Below are 14866 nucleotides of genomic sequence, written 5' to 3'. Positions count from 1 at the left end.
TTTGGGTGGCCGTGCATCCAGCTCTAAATTCTACTACTTCTAGTAAGCAAGGCTATTGGGAGACACTTAGCAGTGCCTGCCTCACTGCTACATCTTGAAAAGTAATAGAGAGACACAGGAAATGGCATCACATATGGGATGCTGACTCACAGCACCGATCCCTTCCGGAGGGGAGCTAGCAGTTATCTCCCTGTGGGCACTGTGAACCTCCACAAGGCCATTCTACTGTGCAATAGGAGCCAGCCGCTCCTGGATCATTGTCGGATCTGTTAGGTGAAGAGTGAATCCCACAGGCCTTAAGCCACTGCCACTTTTGCCATAAAGTGAATTACTTGATAAGAGGGAGCATCGTGTGACATACCATGACTGGGTAAAAGCTTCTGTAAGCCCTCAAGCTGTGGTGCTGGTGGAGGCATGAAGGGCAGGGAAAGCAAATCCAAATAAAAAATAAATGTAGGGTCGGGCATGGTGCCTCACATCTGTAATCCGAGCACTTTGGGAGGCCAAGGCTGGAAGATCGCTTAAGCCCAGGAGTTAAAGGCTGCAGTGAGCTATGATTGCACCACCATACACCAGCCTGGGCAACAGTGTGAGACCCCGTCTCTAAAAAAATTAATTAAATAGTTAAATAAATAAATGTAGGACATTGCCATGAGAACAATTTGTCTGCTCCAGATGGAGTTAGTTCCCAGCTGAGAAACAGGGAGGTGTGGGGCAGAAGGAAGACTGTTAGCTGCCTTCCTTCTCCATGAGAGGGAGGCGCAGAGGAAAGGCTGCAGACTAAGATGGTTAGTGGGTAGGCATTCTCCAAGTCCTCTTGCAAGCCCCAGATATCACCATCCTTTCCTAAAGGAAACCTGGCAAAATCATGCCATTGACTGTCACTGAAATTCAGCAACTCCCGGAATCTGAGTTTGGCCTTAGTAGTCTCACACCCATGGCCCCAGTGAACAGTTTCCATCTGGCCAGAGAAAAGTCCTGAATTTCACTTTGTGCCTTGTGGCAAACATCTCAAGACATGAGCTTGTCATTATCCTAAATTAAGATACCTGATGCTTTCAGAAGCAGCCACCCTATTTGTTTCCACATCTTTCATCTCCCTTTTAGGTGGCTGAGAATTTTAGCTTCAGCTTGTCCAAAGTCCCAAATGACCCAAAGAGATTATGTGCTTAGCCACTGTCTTCCAAGGGCTGGTCGTTCCTATTCTGGAAGATAATTAGGATTTTCAGCGCCTCACTCCTTGTCCAGCTCAAGAATCATGGATCAGTTGGAGGAAAAGTTAAGGTCCTATAATAAAAAGGCAAACTAGAGTAGCCTATTTCCCCTTGATGTGAGTGGCCCAGGGCAGCAAGGCAGCTTTGGTTCTTTGTCACTCATTCTTCCCCAGGGCAGTGCTCTCTTCTGCATAGGTGTAGCTGGGTTCTAGCCGGTGGGAAAGGAGAAGACAATGGAGGAGGCTTGCTGGTTATCTTAGAACCCAGGCCCAGAAATGGCACGTCACTCCCACTTCATTCCCCTAGTGAGAATTCAGCCACCTGGCCACCCTAAACACAAGCAAGGCTGGCAAAGACAGTCTAGGGGGACAGCCATGTGCCTGGCTCCCATTCTACTTAGGCAAAAAGTAGAATGGAAAGCCTTTTGGTGAACACCTAGCAATCTCAGCCGCACATTCCAAATAGCTCTTATTTCCTTGAGGGTCTGAATGAGTTTTCTAGGACTGCCATAACAAAGTATCATGAACTGGGTGGCTTAAAACAATGGAAAATGTATTGTCTCACACTCTGGATGCCTGAAATCTAAAATCAAGGTGTCCACAGGGCCACATTCCCTCTGAAGAGGCAGTGGAAGGAACTGTTCTCCAGACCTCACTCCTAGCTCCTGGTAGCCACAATTGTTTCTTGGTTTGTGGCTGCCCCACTCTAATTCTCTCTTTTTTTTTTTTCTTTTTCCATTATTTAACATGTGTTTTCCCCCCTCCACCAAGACAGGGTCTTGCTCTGTTGCCCAGGCTGGAGTGCAGTGGTGCGATCTCAGCTTACTGCAGCCTCCACCTCCTGGGTTCAAGCAATTCTCCTGCCTCAGCCTCTCAAGTAGCTGGAACTACAGGCGCATGCTACCACAGTCAGCTAATTTTTGTATTTTATTAGAGACAGGTCTTCACCATGTTGACAGGCTGGTCTCAAACTCCTGACCTTGTGATCTGCCCACCTCAGCCTTCCAAAGTGCCTGGATTACAGGCATGAGCCACCATGCCTGGCCAACATGTATTTTCATTTTATATCCAAATATCACATTTTCTACATTAAAATATAATTATATTGACTTCCCCTGTACCCTACACCCTCAGAGAAAAAAAAGAGAAGAAATTTACACAATTTGAAAGGTAGAATGCATGGAGTAGGGAAGTTGCTATTGCACCCAAGTGACAAAGAACACAGAGAGAGACCAAACAGTCAATAAGGCACAACTGCATAGAAGACAGCTCAGGGCTTGCATCGGGAAGGAGCAGGAATAAAACTCCAAAACTTCTAAATGCCACCACCTGTGCCACAAGATTACCCTGAAAAGGCAGAGGTAGGTCAGAAAGCAGAAACAAATCAGTGATTTTCCAAAGGCTGCTTCCTAACAGAGTTTAAAATATCCACAAACATAAGAATCTTTGCTTCTCACCTTGCCTTCAGCATCTGGTAAACACTTTAGAAACTTAAATCACTGTTCACATGTCAGAATGTAGAATGGCTATAGGTTTTTCTTTCTTCTCTTGTTGTACCCCAAGCAACCACTCTATTAATGATTTTAGTCATGTGATTCCTCTGCATGGAAACTCAGTAAAGGTCACCAAAGACAAGGCTTTTCACTGCTACCAGATAAATACTGGCTGTGCACAAGTCGTAGGATTCTGTGTGTTGCTCAGACAGGGAGAGCTGTAAGACACAGGAATCTCAATGCATATGTAATAAAGAGGAAAAGGAAATTCCTTTTACTCTCTATTTATTGTATAAGAAAGAGCAAGTAGACAGTCAAAATCATCTGCTAGGCTGGGGGTAATGCCTCATGCCTATGATCTCAAAACTTTGGGATGCCGAGGAGGGAGGATCACTTGAGCCCAGGGGTTCAAGACCAGCTTAGGCAACATAGTGAGATCCTGTCTCCACAAAAAGTTTTTTAAAAATTAGCTGTATGCGGTAGCACATGCCTGTAGTCCCAGCTACTTGGGAGACTGAGGTAGGAGGATTGCTTGAGCCTGGGAGTTCGAGGCTGCAGTGAGCTGTGCTCACACCACTGCAATCCAGCCTGGGCAACAGAGCAAGACTCTGTCTCAAAAACAAACAAACAAACACAACCAAAGAAACCATTTGATTAGAGCAGCAGCACAGACCCACAGGCACATCAACAACCCAAAAGAAAATGCTCAAGAAAGAGCATCTTGGCTCTTTTGAAAAGAGTCATCTTTTAGACCTGATCTTGCCACTAATTTAGAGACCAAAGCATTATAGCTCAAAGGCTGCTACTCTTGAGGAGATTGAGAGTTAAGGTCTAAGAGACCCAGATAATGAGGACATTATTAGGTAACTAACTATACCACTGTGTACAATGCAAACATCAATAAGAAAACATCACCTCATCCCTGCAGCTACTTTAAGCAAAGCACTGAAGACCCAGGTTTTCTGAATAGGGAATAAAGTCTGTTAGCAGTTTAAAGCATTCAACACTGAAACAATATGTTACCTATTCTTTGTTTTTAATTATAGGTTAACATAGTAAACTCCAACACAAAGGTGAGGCTAGGGGAGTGCTAAAGGAATAAAGAAAACAGAACCAGTATTTCACAAGTATATTAAGCAGTGAAGAAACAGCAGCCAATGCTTTGCAAAGTCTCAAGGGTAAAATTTGCTTAGGTGCTGTGATGGTTAATACTTAGTGTCAACTTTGTTGGATTGAAGGATGCAAAGTATTGTTCCTGGGTGTGTCTGTGAGGGTGTTGCCAAAGGACACTAACATTTGAGTTGGACTGGGAGGGGAGACCCACCCTCAATCTGGGTGGGCACCATCTAATCAGCTGCCAACGTGGCTGGGATGAAAGCAGGCAGAGGAACGTAGAAGGACTAGTCTACAATCTAGCTTAGTCTTCCAGCCTGCATCTTTCTCCCATTCTGGATGCTTCCTGGCCTTGAACATCAGACTCCACTTCTTCAGCTTTGGGACTCTTGGTCCTTCGACCACAGACTAAAGGCTGCACTGTCAGCTTCCTTACTTTTGAGGTTTATGGGGCTTGGATTGGTTTCCTTGCTCCTCAGCTTGCGGATGGTTTATTGTGGGACTATATCTTGTGAGCGTGTGAATCGATACTCCTTAAGAAATTCCCCTTTATATAGATATCTATCCTATTAATTGTGTCCCTCTGGAGAACCGTGACCAACACAGGTGCTCTGAGGGGTTCTCTTCAACATATCTTTGGGGAAGATTTGGAGCAGTTGCCAACCAGTATCCAAAGTCTCATAGACAGTGTGATTTTCATGAGGACCCTGAAAAATAAAGTTCCTCTCAAACTTCTGTGGAAATTCCAAGTCAAGAAGATCATCTGAGCTAAGGGCTTCTTCTCCAACTACAGCAATCATGGCTTGTACATCCTTCCCAATAGCTTGCATACAGCTGTTTACATACATCTGCATGATCCTTCCTGGTCATTCCTTCTCCAATAGCAGACTTCATGAACAGTGATAGTTCAGTCAGCACCTTGATAGGTGGGTAAATCTCTCTGTTGTGTAGCTGTCTATCCACATAGATCTGTCCCAGTCAGGTCAGAGATGAGTGAATGATATCATTGGTAGGCATGGTAAGAGTAGGAATTTGAGTAATCAAGCCATTTCTACCTTCTCCTCGACCTGCATGTTCATATATAGTGGCTAAGTCTGTATCAGTGTAACCTGGGAAGCCTAGTCAACCAGGAACCTCTTCTCTGGCTTGTAGAAACCTCTTGAAGTGCTTCAGTAGATGAACTCATATCTGTTAGGATAACCAGTACATGTTTCTCACATTGATACACCAGAAATTTGGCTGTGGTTAGAACCAGTGAGGGATGATAATCCCATAGTTGGGTCATTAGCCAAGTTCAAAAATAGGCAGATGTTGTCCATTGAGCCATTTTCTTCAACACCAGATTTGAAGAACCAGGCAGTTTCCAGGTTTACATCCCTAGCAGCAAATACAATTGGAAAATTTTCCTCAGTGTAGTCTACATCTTTGGATTTATTTAGCAAACCAGTCTGGCGGCAGATTTGAGCTGCAATCTTTGTGTAGTAACCCAGCAGCAGAGAAGATAGAAGTTTTCTGCCCCAGCAATACTGTTCACACTAACTATGGCTGAAATGCTGGTTCGAATTATCTCCTCTGGGTAGATTTGACATTGAGGATTTATTGGCCATCCCATGATATCAAAGAAATCTTTAGCCAGTACAAGAGGACCTCTGTCAATGGGTTTTCCCGATTCAATGAATACCCAACCAAGCATATCCTCCGTCACTGATATTAGGGGAATATCCCCAGTCTTTTGAAATACCTGAACTCCTGCCTTGGAGCTACCAACTTCTAGAACTTGCCCGTGTCTCTTTGTGCCATCTAGTAATGTCCAGTGGACAATCTCAGCATCTATGGGAAACTTAACATGATCTAAGATCACAAGTGGACCATGGACTCTTGATGCCGTGATGTATGTACGGCAAGGCTGGGAGAGGTAGTTCCGACTAACTGCCAGCACCTGCTCCTGAGCTCCCACCATCAGCGGGCATGGGTAGTTTGGGTATGGCCCATTCATAACCCCATGCAACACCTGCAGTGCCATCATCTTGACATAGCATTTTCCCTGTGTGTCTCCACATTGTCTTTCCTCTGTATTTGTCTGTTTCTGTGTCCAAACTCCCCTTTTTAAATGACATCAGTCACATTATATTACTATTAGGGCCCAGCCTGATTACCCCATTTTAACTTGATTATATCTGTAAAGACCCTATTTCCAATTAAGGTTGCAATCAGACATCCTAGAGGTCAGGACTTCAAGACTTTTTTGCGTGGGGGTTGGGGATTCAACTTATAACAATTCAACTTATAACAAGGTCTGTTGTCTGCAGTCAGCTCTTGGGTGCTGATATCTGTATGCTCTGTAACAGAAGCAACCCTAAGCAAAGAAAGAGAATGTACTGGAAGTGTATTGGGTGGCTCCTGGAATCAAAAGAGAACTTCAACAATCAGGCCTTGGGAGAGGCAAAAAGTCCTGGACATCTCCTTAGGGCCTGCCTTCCAGATGATTCTGCATCAATATCCTTCTGGCCAAGTATCCTTTTTCTCAAGATACAAATTCTTGGAACAGTCAGTTGGGTTAGCCTGTGGTGGAACCAGGACCTGTTTGGGGCATGTGAGTGGGATAAAATGATGGACAGTCTTGCTAGGGCCTCATGGGGTAGAGGAGAGGCAGTTCTCCAAAAGAAAGTGAGGGGTGGCTGCTAAAGATGGGGGAGGCATGTGTTGTGCAGGTGAAACCGCAGGTGTTTGCTACACGTTGTACTTTGTTTAAGAAAGCCTTCTAGCTCAGGCAGTTGTGTTTCTAAATGTTATGGCACTTAAAGGAGCCATTTAGTCATCTGGAAAATGCAGAGTTGTGGGGAAATGCAGTGTCATGTGGTAAAAAGAGCACTCTTGGTGAAATCAGGAGAGCAGGTTTTGTTTGGCTTTTTAAAATGTTTGCAGATGGTATAATTCTATCCTGAAAACTGAAGGGAATCAACTGAAAAGCTCTTGGAAACAAGAAAGTTCAACCAAGTATCAAGTTACTAACTGGAAATAAAAATAATGCCATACAGATCAATGAGAAAGAAAGCATAAAAGAACCAAAGATGTTATTCAACTTAGCTACAAAGGCAGCTGGTAAAAGAATAAACTTGGAAAGAAGTGCAAAAGGCCTCTATTAAGAGAAAACATCAGATTCTCCTTGGAGGCGTAAAAGACAAAGGGTAGAAAGACTTGGGAGAATAAAGATGTCATTTCTCCCTAGATAAATGGATTAATTCACTGAAAAAATTCAGGTGAACAAACAAACAAAATCAAACCTGAGCCAATGAAAATCCTAACTAGGTCTTTTAACTTGAAAATATGAGTCTAAAACTCATAGGAAGAGTCCATGTCTGTGGATGTCAGGTCCTCATAGCCAAAAAGCTTCTCCCCCAGGTTTTTATTTTGGTTCTGTCATTTAATGATCTGTGAGACCTTGGGGCAGGTAATGTAACCTCTTTGGGCCTTAGTGTTGTCTCCTGTGAAGAGGGATAATCCTATCTTTCTGCTTCACAGAGCTGTAGCAATGATCATGTGAGAGAAAGTATTTGGAAGTGTCTCATAAACCGTAAAGTACATTTCATGCTGTAGTTGCTATTTTTATTCTTCCATGATGCCAGATAAATAGGAAAAATCACAATGCAAAAGGTGTCCATTGCTCTGCAAAAAGATAAACACATCTTATTAAACTCAGATACATGATGATTTTTAAATATTTGATTCCTGTGAAGGAGAGAAAAAAGCTAATGCGAGCTGTTTGCTTCTCAGTGAGTAAGTGAGGGCTCACTCTCTGGTCGTGGAACTGAGCAAAAATGCTTATGGCCTCTCCCCTGTTTCCAACCCCAAACCCCTGTGTTGTCATCTGTAGAATGAAAGGTTTTGGACTTCAGGGTGTTTGACAGCATGAACTTTGAAGTCTCTACAGATCTTGGTTCGAAACGTAGTGCCAGCAATTACCTTGGACAACTTATTATTTCTTTTCTTGGGTTTCAGAATCCATCAGACAGGCATGATAATAATCTCTATTATTATATCTATTAGTGTCTCTCAAAGGAATGATAATAATATCTACCTCATCAATCCTCAAGAAGACTTGAGAGTTAAATGGGATAATAAATACTAAGTGCCTGGAACCTAGTAAAAGCTCAATAAATGAGCATTATAAATAATTAACTATCATAATTACCATCATTATTATTACTCTAAGGGCCTTTGCAGCTTTAAAATTCTAGGATAATATGTCAGAGAAGAGCTAAAACAGGGAGGAAACAGAAAAGATTCCCTTAACAGGGCTTGAGTCAGTACCTGCGAGGGAGAGATTTTTCTGGAAGATGGCTTGTGTATTCATCATAAGGCCTCATTTAACCTTGGTGACTCACAACCAGAGTTCGGCTGGGCCTGCTGTCCTCTGGGAAAAGGGGGATAGAGGAGTAAGGAACCAAAGGGGGCTTGACAGGGGAAAGCCATGGCCTGGGGACCACAGTGGATGGTTCCTTAGAGAGCGTTGTCCAAGATGTTTAACTTTTATAAAATATATGTTAAACTGAGGAATTTCTTTTTCTGCAAATAAGTTTTGAGGTAGGCACTGTTGGTTGCCAAACCAAAGCTGTGCCCTTCTCATTCCTTGATGGCGCAACTCTGATAACATTGTTCAGGATCAGACAGCTGAGTGGCTCAGGAGAGAATGGTGCAGCCTCAGGACAAGGGGCAGGAGGAAGCCTGATTACCCTGGCCAGTGATTGGTTTAGCAATGGGCATGTGATACAATTCTGGCCAATGAGATAGCAGGGGATGTAAGGCGTGTCATCTTTTCCTTAAGAAAGAGGAAAATTTTCCCAGAAACCCTGCCTGCTCCTGGGCTTCTGGGTAAATTTTCCTCATCTTTAAGGAAAGGGTGACGTACCCTTTCTCTGGCAGGAACATAAAACAGCACAACCCCTTTGGAGGGTACATTAGTTTCCTATCACTGCTGTAACAAATTACCACAAACTTGGTGACTTAACACAACACAATTTATTCTCTTCAAGTTCTGGAGTTCAGCAGTTTCCCTGGGCTAGAATGAAGGTGTTGGCAGATCTGTGGTCTCTCTGAAGGCTCCAGGTAGAATCCACTTCCCTGCCTTTTCTGGCTTCTAGAGTTTCGTTCCTTGCATTCCTTGGCACATGACTCCTTCCTCCATCTTCAAGGCCAGCAACGTAGCATCTTCTGATCTCTGTTCTGTCTTCATACTGCCTTCTCCTCCATGGTAAAATCTCCTTCTGATCCCACTTTATAAGGAAACTTACGATTATATTTAGAGATCACTTCGATAATTCAGGACACTCTCCCCATCTTAAGATTCTTAATCACATCTGCAAAGTCCCTTTTGCCATATAAGCTAACATCCCAAGGTTCTAGGAATTAGGATCTGGTTATCTGTGGGGGCCATTAATTAGCCTATCACAGAGGGGATTTTGGTACTAACCAGCAAAATTACTTGTACATTTATTTTTTTCAAGGTCAGGGTTATTGAGGTATAATTTACATATAGTAAAATTCATTTTTGGGAGGATGGGGGCGGCATTTCGCTCTTGTTGCCCAGGCTGGAGTGCAATGGTGCAATCTTGGCTCACTGCAATCTCTGCCTCTGGGATTCAAGAGATTCTCCTACTTCAGCCTCCCGAGTAGCTGAGATTACAGGGGTGCACCACCATGCCCAGCTAATTTTTGCATTTTTAGTAAAAACAGGGTTTCACCAGGTTGGCCAAGATGGTCTCAAACTCCTGACTTCAGGTGATCCACCCACTTTGGCCTCCCAAGGTGCTGGGATTACAGGTGTGAGCCACTGCACTCAGCCATTTTTTTTGTGCACAATAGTATCAGTTTTGACCAGCACATATAGTTGTGTAATTATATCACAATCAAAATTTAGACCAGTTTCATCACCCCAAGAAATTAATTTATGTTGCCCTTAGTAGTCAAACCACCCCCTTGGGTGGTTTGCACCTGGCAACCACTGGTCTGTTCTCTGTCCCTGTAATATTGCCTTTTTGAGAATATCATATAAATGGAATCAGCATATGTAGCTTTTTAAATCTGGCTTCTTTCCCTTAGCACAGCGCATTTGAAATTCATCCATGTTGTAGTGGGTCAGAAGTTTGTTCCTTCTTATCACTGGGTAGCAATTAGATTAAATAGACATATCACAGTGTATTCATCAGATGAAAGAATCTTGAATTGCTTCTAGTTTTTGGTGATTATGAATAAAGCTTCTATAAATATTCAGGTACAGACAAATGTGAAAATATGTTTTCATGTCTCTTGAGTAAATATATAGGAAAAGGATTGTTGGCCATATTATAAATATGTTGTACGTTAAATTTTATAAGGGACTGGCAAAATGTTTTCCAAAGTGGCTGTACCATTTTGCATTCCCACTAGTAATGTATTACAGTTCCAGTTGCTCCACATCCTCATCAGCATTCAGCATTGTCAGTTTTCTTTCTCTGAATTTTAGCCACTCTGAGAGGTAGGCAGTGGTATAGTGATCCCACTTCTAGATAGCAATCACAGATATGCAGTAGTAAAAATATAAAAAGGTGCATGTGCAAGGCTAGCCACTGCAGCTGTATTTGTAATAGCAAGAAAATGGAAACCAAAATTTTCATCAATGGAAAACTAATTGAATAAATGATGGTACATCCCCCAAATGAAGTATTATGCAGCTGCTACAAGGAAAAAGAAATTACTCCACTATTATGTGTGATCTCCAGGATAAATTTTTAAGTAAAAAGAGAAACGTATATATAGTATGCAATCATTTATCTACAAATAAGAGAAAAACTATAAAAATTTAATAAAATATTACCATAGCAAAAAGGAAGGAATAGAAAGGAAGAATACAGGGATGGAAGCGAGGCTTCTAAAAATATAGCTTGCATTGTAGATTTAACTTTGGAACAATGTAAACATTTTATGTAATTACACACAAAATTAAGAAAAAATCAAATTCTTAGAAAGTAAAAATAATGTGAAATTAAAATGACTCTGTGTGTCCAATTGATGACATAACCACACAAAGAAGAATTTAGTGACCTTCAATCACTATCATTCGACTCTGTACTCCTAGAAGACTATATCTGGCAAAAAGAGCTGTGTATTATGGGATTAAAAGAATAATTATGGCCGGGCGCGGTGGCTCAAGCCTGTAATCCCAGCACTTTGGGAGGCCGAGACGGGCGAATCACGAGGTCAGGAGATCGAGACCATCCTGGCTAACACGGTGAAACCCCGTCTCTACTAAAAATACAAAAACTAGCCGGGCGAGGTGGCGGGCGCCTGTAGTCCCAGCTACTCGGGAGGCTGAGGCAGGAGAATGGCGTAAACCTGGGAGACGGAGCTTGCAGTGAGCTGAGATCCGGCCACTGCACTCCAGTCCGGGCGACAGAGCGAGACTCCGCCTCAAAAAAAAAAAAAAAAAAAGAATAATTATGCTGATGTCCTTGAAAATTAAGATATTTGGCATAGTTGATAGGAGATATAAATCTAATATTGATAAGATTGAGTAAAAACTCTGTAGTCTTCCATTTCAATTGGAAGTATCAGTATGGATGCATTATACCTTTTATCTTTTTTTTTTTTTTTTTTTGAGTTAGGGTCTCACTCTGTCATCCATGCAGGAGTGCAGTGGCATGATCAGGGCTCACTGCAGCCTTGACCTCCTGAGCTCAAGCAATCCTCATGCCTCAGCCCCTCCAGTAGCTGGAACTACAGGTATACACCACCATGCCCAGTTAACTTTTTAAAAACATATTATTAAAGACAAGGTCTCACTTTGTTGCCCAGCCTGGTCTTGAACTCCTGAGCTCAAGCGATGCTCCTACCTCAGCCTTCCAAAGAGTTGGGATTATAGGCATTAACCACTGAGCTTGATCCCTTTTATCTTTAGAAAACAATATGCATCTCCTAGCTATGCCCACTAAAAATAATTGAAATTCAAGTAAACTGTGAAAAGAAAAACACTTTTTAAGAAAGAGACAGGGTCTTGCTATGTTACCCAGGCTGGAGTACAGTGGCTATTCATGGGTGCAATCATGGCTCTCTACAGCCTTGAACTCTTGGGCTCAGGTGACCCTCTTGCCTCAGCCTCTTGAGTAGCTAGGACTACAGATGTGTGCAACTGTGCCAAGCTCAAAAAACACATTTTAAAGACAACCAGAGAAATATAAATGTTATAATATATTTAGTGAAACTCAGAAATGATTGTCAATATGTTAAATTGTGATAATGACATTGTATTTTTTAAAAAGAACTTGTACCTTTTAGAGATATGTTCTGAAATACTTATAGAAGAAATAATATGAGATCTAGGATTTGCCTCAAAATTATCTGAGGACAGGGAGAAGAAAGGTATGTGAACATATAGATGATTCTGGATGAGTATGTAGTGGCAATTGTAAAAGCTGGGTGGTGGACACATTAGGATCATTATACTACTCTTTCTACATTTGAGTGGTCTTAAAATTTTTCATAATAAAAAAGATTTTTTTTTTAAAAAGGAGGTGTGAAGAAAGGAGATGTGAAGATAGTTGTCTGAAGATGCAATGCTCAGAGCTGCTGCAGTCACTTTGTGAGAATGAAAGAACAAGCTTGAGGCCGAAAGCATCCAATTTGATAGCTATTCCATTTCTGTAAGTTCAAATTTCTTAATTATAAAGATAGTTAATGCGAAAATGAGGCAATTATGATGGATGCAAAGATTGAAACTAGGGTTTACCCATGTATATTCATGGGACTTTTTTGGTTGCAACTAATAGAAACCTTAGTGTAGTTTAGGTTTGGAGATGTATTATGGAGATTCAGGACAATCTCATGGAATTCTAGGACAGAAGTGCCACCGAAACTCATGAAGAACATAGTTCACAATGTCAGATCCCTCCATATCCTTTCTCCAGCTCTCATCACCTCTCTTCAGCATTACCATGACTGTCTATCACCACCCTCTCATTGCAGACCAGCTTCCTTCATTTTCCAGCCCACATCATGGAAAACTTGCACAACTCGAAGTTTAGCCATTTGGATAGAGATGGATTTTTTTCTCCAGACCCAGTTCCAAAACTTCTGGAAGAAGAGCTTGATTGGTCCGGAAGCTGAGATTGTCCTGTCCAGTGGGGAGGGCCCACTCCTAAGTGAGTCATGGCCAGATTTTAAGGTGTGTGTGACATGGCTGCTCCTGTGGCTCCTGTGGTGTTCCTATTGGGAGAAGAACAATTCCCAGAGATGTGTAGGTGGGAAGTGGTGAGGCAGACAGAGCAATAGGTATCTATATAGTTGAGTCAGGCCAGATCATGAGATCATGAATGGGTGCAAAAATTGCTGAGAATGATGCCTTGGGCAGGTTGAATTTTGGTTGTCTGGGGAAAGCCAGCCAGCAGGGCAAGGAAGACTTGGTTCCCAGCTGCACCCAGGGTGCTCACAGGAGCTTGCTCAAATTCAATGGTTATTGCAGCCCATGAGTAGTCAGCAACCAGCCAGACCAGAGGTGCTTAGGCTTTGGTGCTCAGGGAAAGAAAGGCTAGATCAGTGCTCAAGGGCCCATCTACTTCCACGCAAGGGAGCCCCCACCACGCTGCTGTCTGGCATTTGTCCCACATTGTTCCACTTCTTACAACACCATCAGGCCTAAAAATACAACGCAACAGCTGTAGCCTTCCAACTGTGCAGCCTGTGACTTCTGCCTTCCATTCTAGTGACATAGTATTGAGAACATCCTGATTCACAGCCATAAGTAGTTGCAAACTGAAATAGTTTTTCCTCATCTTCCATTGCAATGTCAGTCAGGTTTAAGCTACTTTTCAATTAAACTGATCCAGAAGCTTGAGAAAGAAGTGATTAAAAATGTTTTATTTGAGTTGAAATCATTAATCTAGGCAATAGCTGTGGGTATTCTGTGGTAGTCATTTGAATCAGGAGGAAAAGAGCATCCAAGATTTAAAATAAGTACGAAAAGCATCCAAAATAGAATAATCAAATCACCAAATCAAATAATCAAATTGACTCAGTTGTTATGCTGGAATCCTAATGAACTCCAACGTTAGCCTTACCTGACTTACAAGATTCTGGTAATGGGTCACTGAGAAAGCCCAGGTAAAGCAACATCACCCCACCACCACGCCCAGTGCCCACCACACCCTGCCACTGCAAGGGAGTCTGACCAATGAAGTCCATCCACGAAAAGGGGTAGTCTTCAGTTCATTAGGAGAATATGTATATGTTACACAATGGGCAATTAATAATAACTAATATTTGCTTAGAAATGAGTAAGGTGCTTCCACATTCTTTCCTTTATTTGATCCCGACAAAGGGAGTTAGATAGGACAGATGTTATTTTACAAGGGAGGAGACTGAGTCTCAGAGAAGTGCTATAAAGTATCCTTGTTAGCCAGTGATAAATAAAGAAGAAAACAATTGTTATAACTTCAAGCCTTTGACTTCTTTTTTTTTTTGGGACAGAGTCTCACTCTGTTGCCCAGGCTGGAGTGCAGTGGTGCGATCTCGGCTCACTGCAACCTCTGCCTGTCAGGTTCAAGCGATTCTCCTGCCTCAGCCTCCTGAGTAGCTGGGATTACAAGTGTGCACCACCACACCCAAGTCCTTGTCTCTTTCCTTAATCCTCCCACCCTCTCTTTCATCTCCCTCCTTCTCTCTTCTTCCCTTCCCTTCCTTCACTTCCCTTCTCTTGCCTTCCTTCTTTCCTTTTTCTCTCCCCCTCTCCCTTCCCCATCTTGTCCCTCCTTCCTTCTATAAGCATTTATTGAGTCCTACTATGGGTCAAGACCTAGGCTTGAAACTGGGGGTTTGAAAATACATGAGATCTGGTTACTGCTCTGAAAGAACACAGCATGGGGAACTGTTGTATCCAAAGCTAAAATTGGATACAATATGAAGGCATTCAGAGGCAAGGAGGACATTGAACTGGGCCTTGAAGGATAAGTAACATGACCAGGTAGAGATCATGGAAATGGGAAAGGCATCCTAGGCAGAGGGAACAGAGAGAGCAAAT

The 14866-nt window shown here is 42.5% G+C and overlaps 1 pseudogene; it reads right to left on the bottom strand.

Annotated features, from left to right (window-relative positions):
• Positions 1 to 2825: 2825 nt before the first annotated feature.
• LOC117099255 lies at positions 2826 to 5845 on the bottom strand (annotated as a pseudogene).
• Positions 5846 to 14866: the final 9021 nt, after the last annotated feature.

The sequence above is a fragment of the Trachypithecus francoisi genome, unplaced genomic scaffold, assembly GCF_009764315.1.
Source record: "Trachypithecus francoisi isolate TF-2019V2 unplaced genomic scaffold, Tfra_2.0 Lachesis_group16, whole genome shotgun sequence".
NCBI classification, from domain to species: domain Eukaryota; kingdom Metazoa; phylum Chordata; class Mammalia; order Primates; family Cercopithecidae; genus Trachypithecus; species Trachypithecus francoisi.
This window is presented reverse-complemented; position numbering and strand designations above follow the sequence as displayed.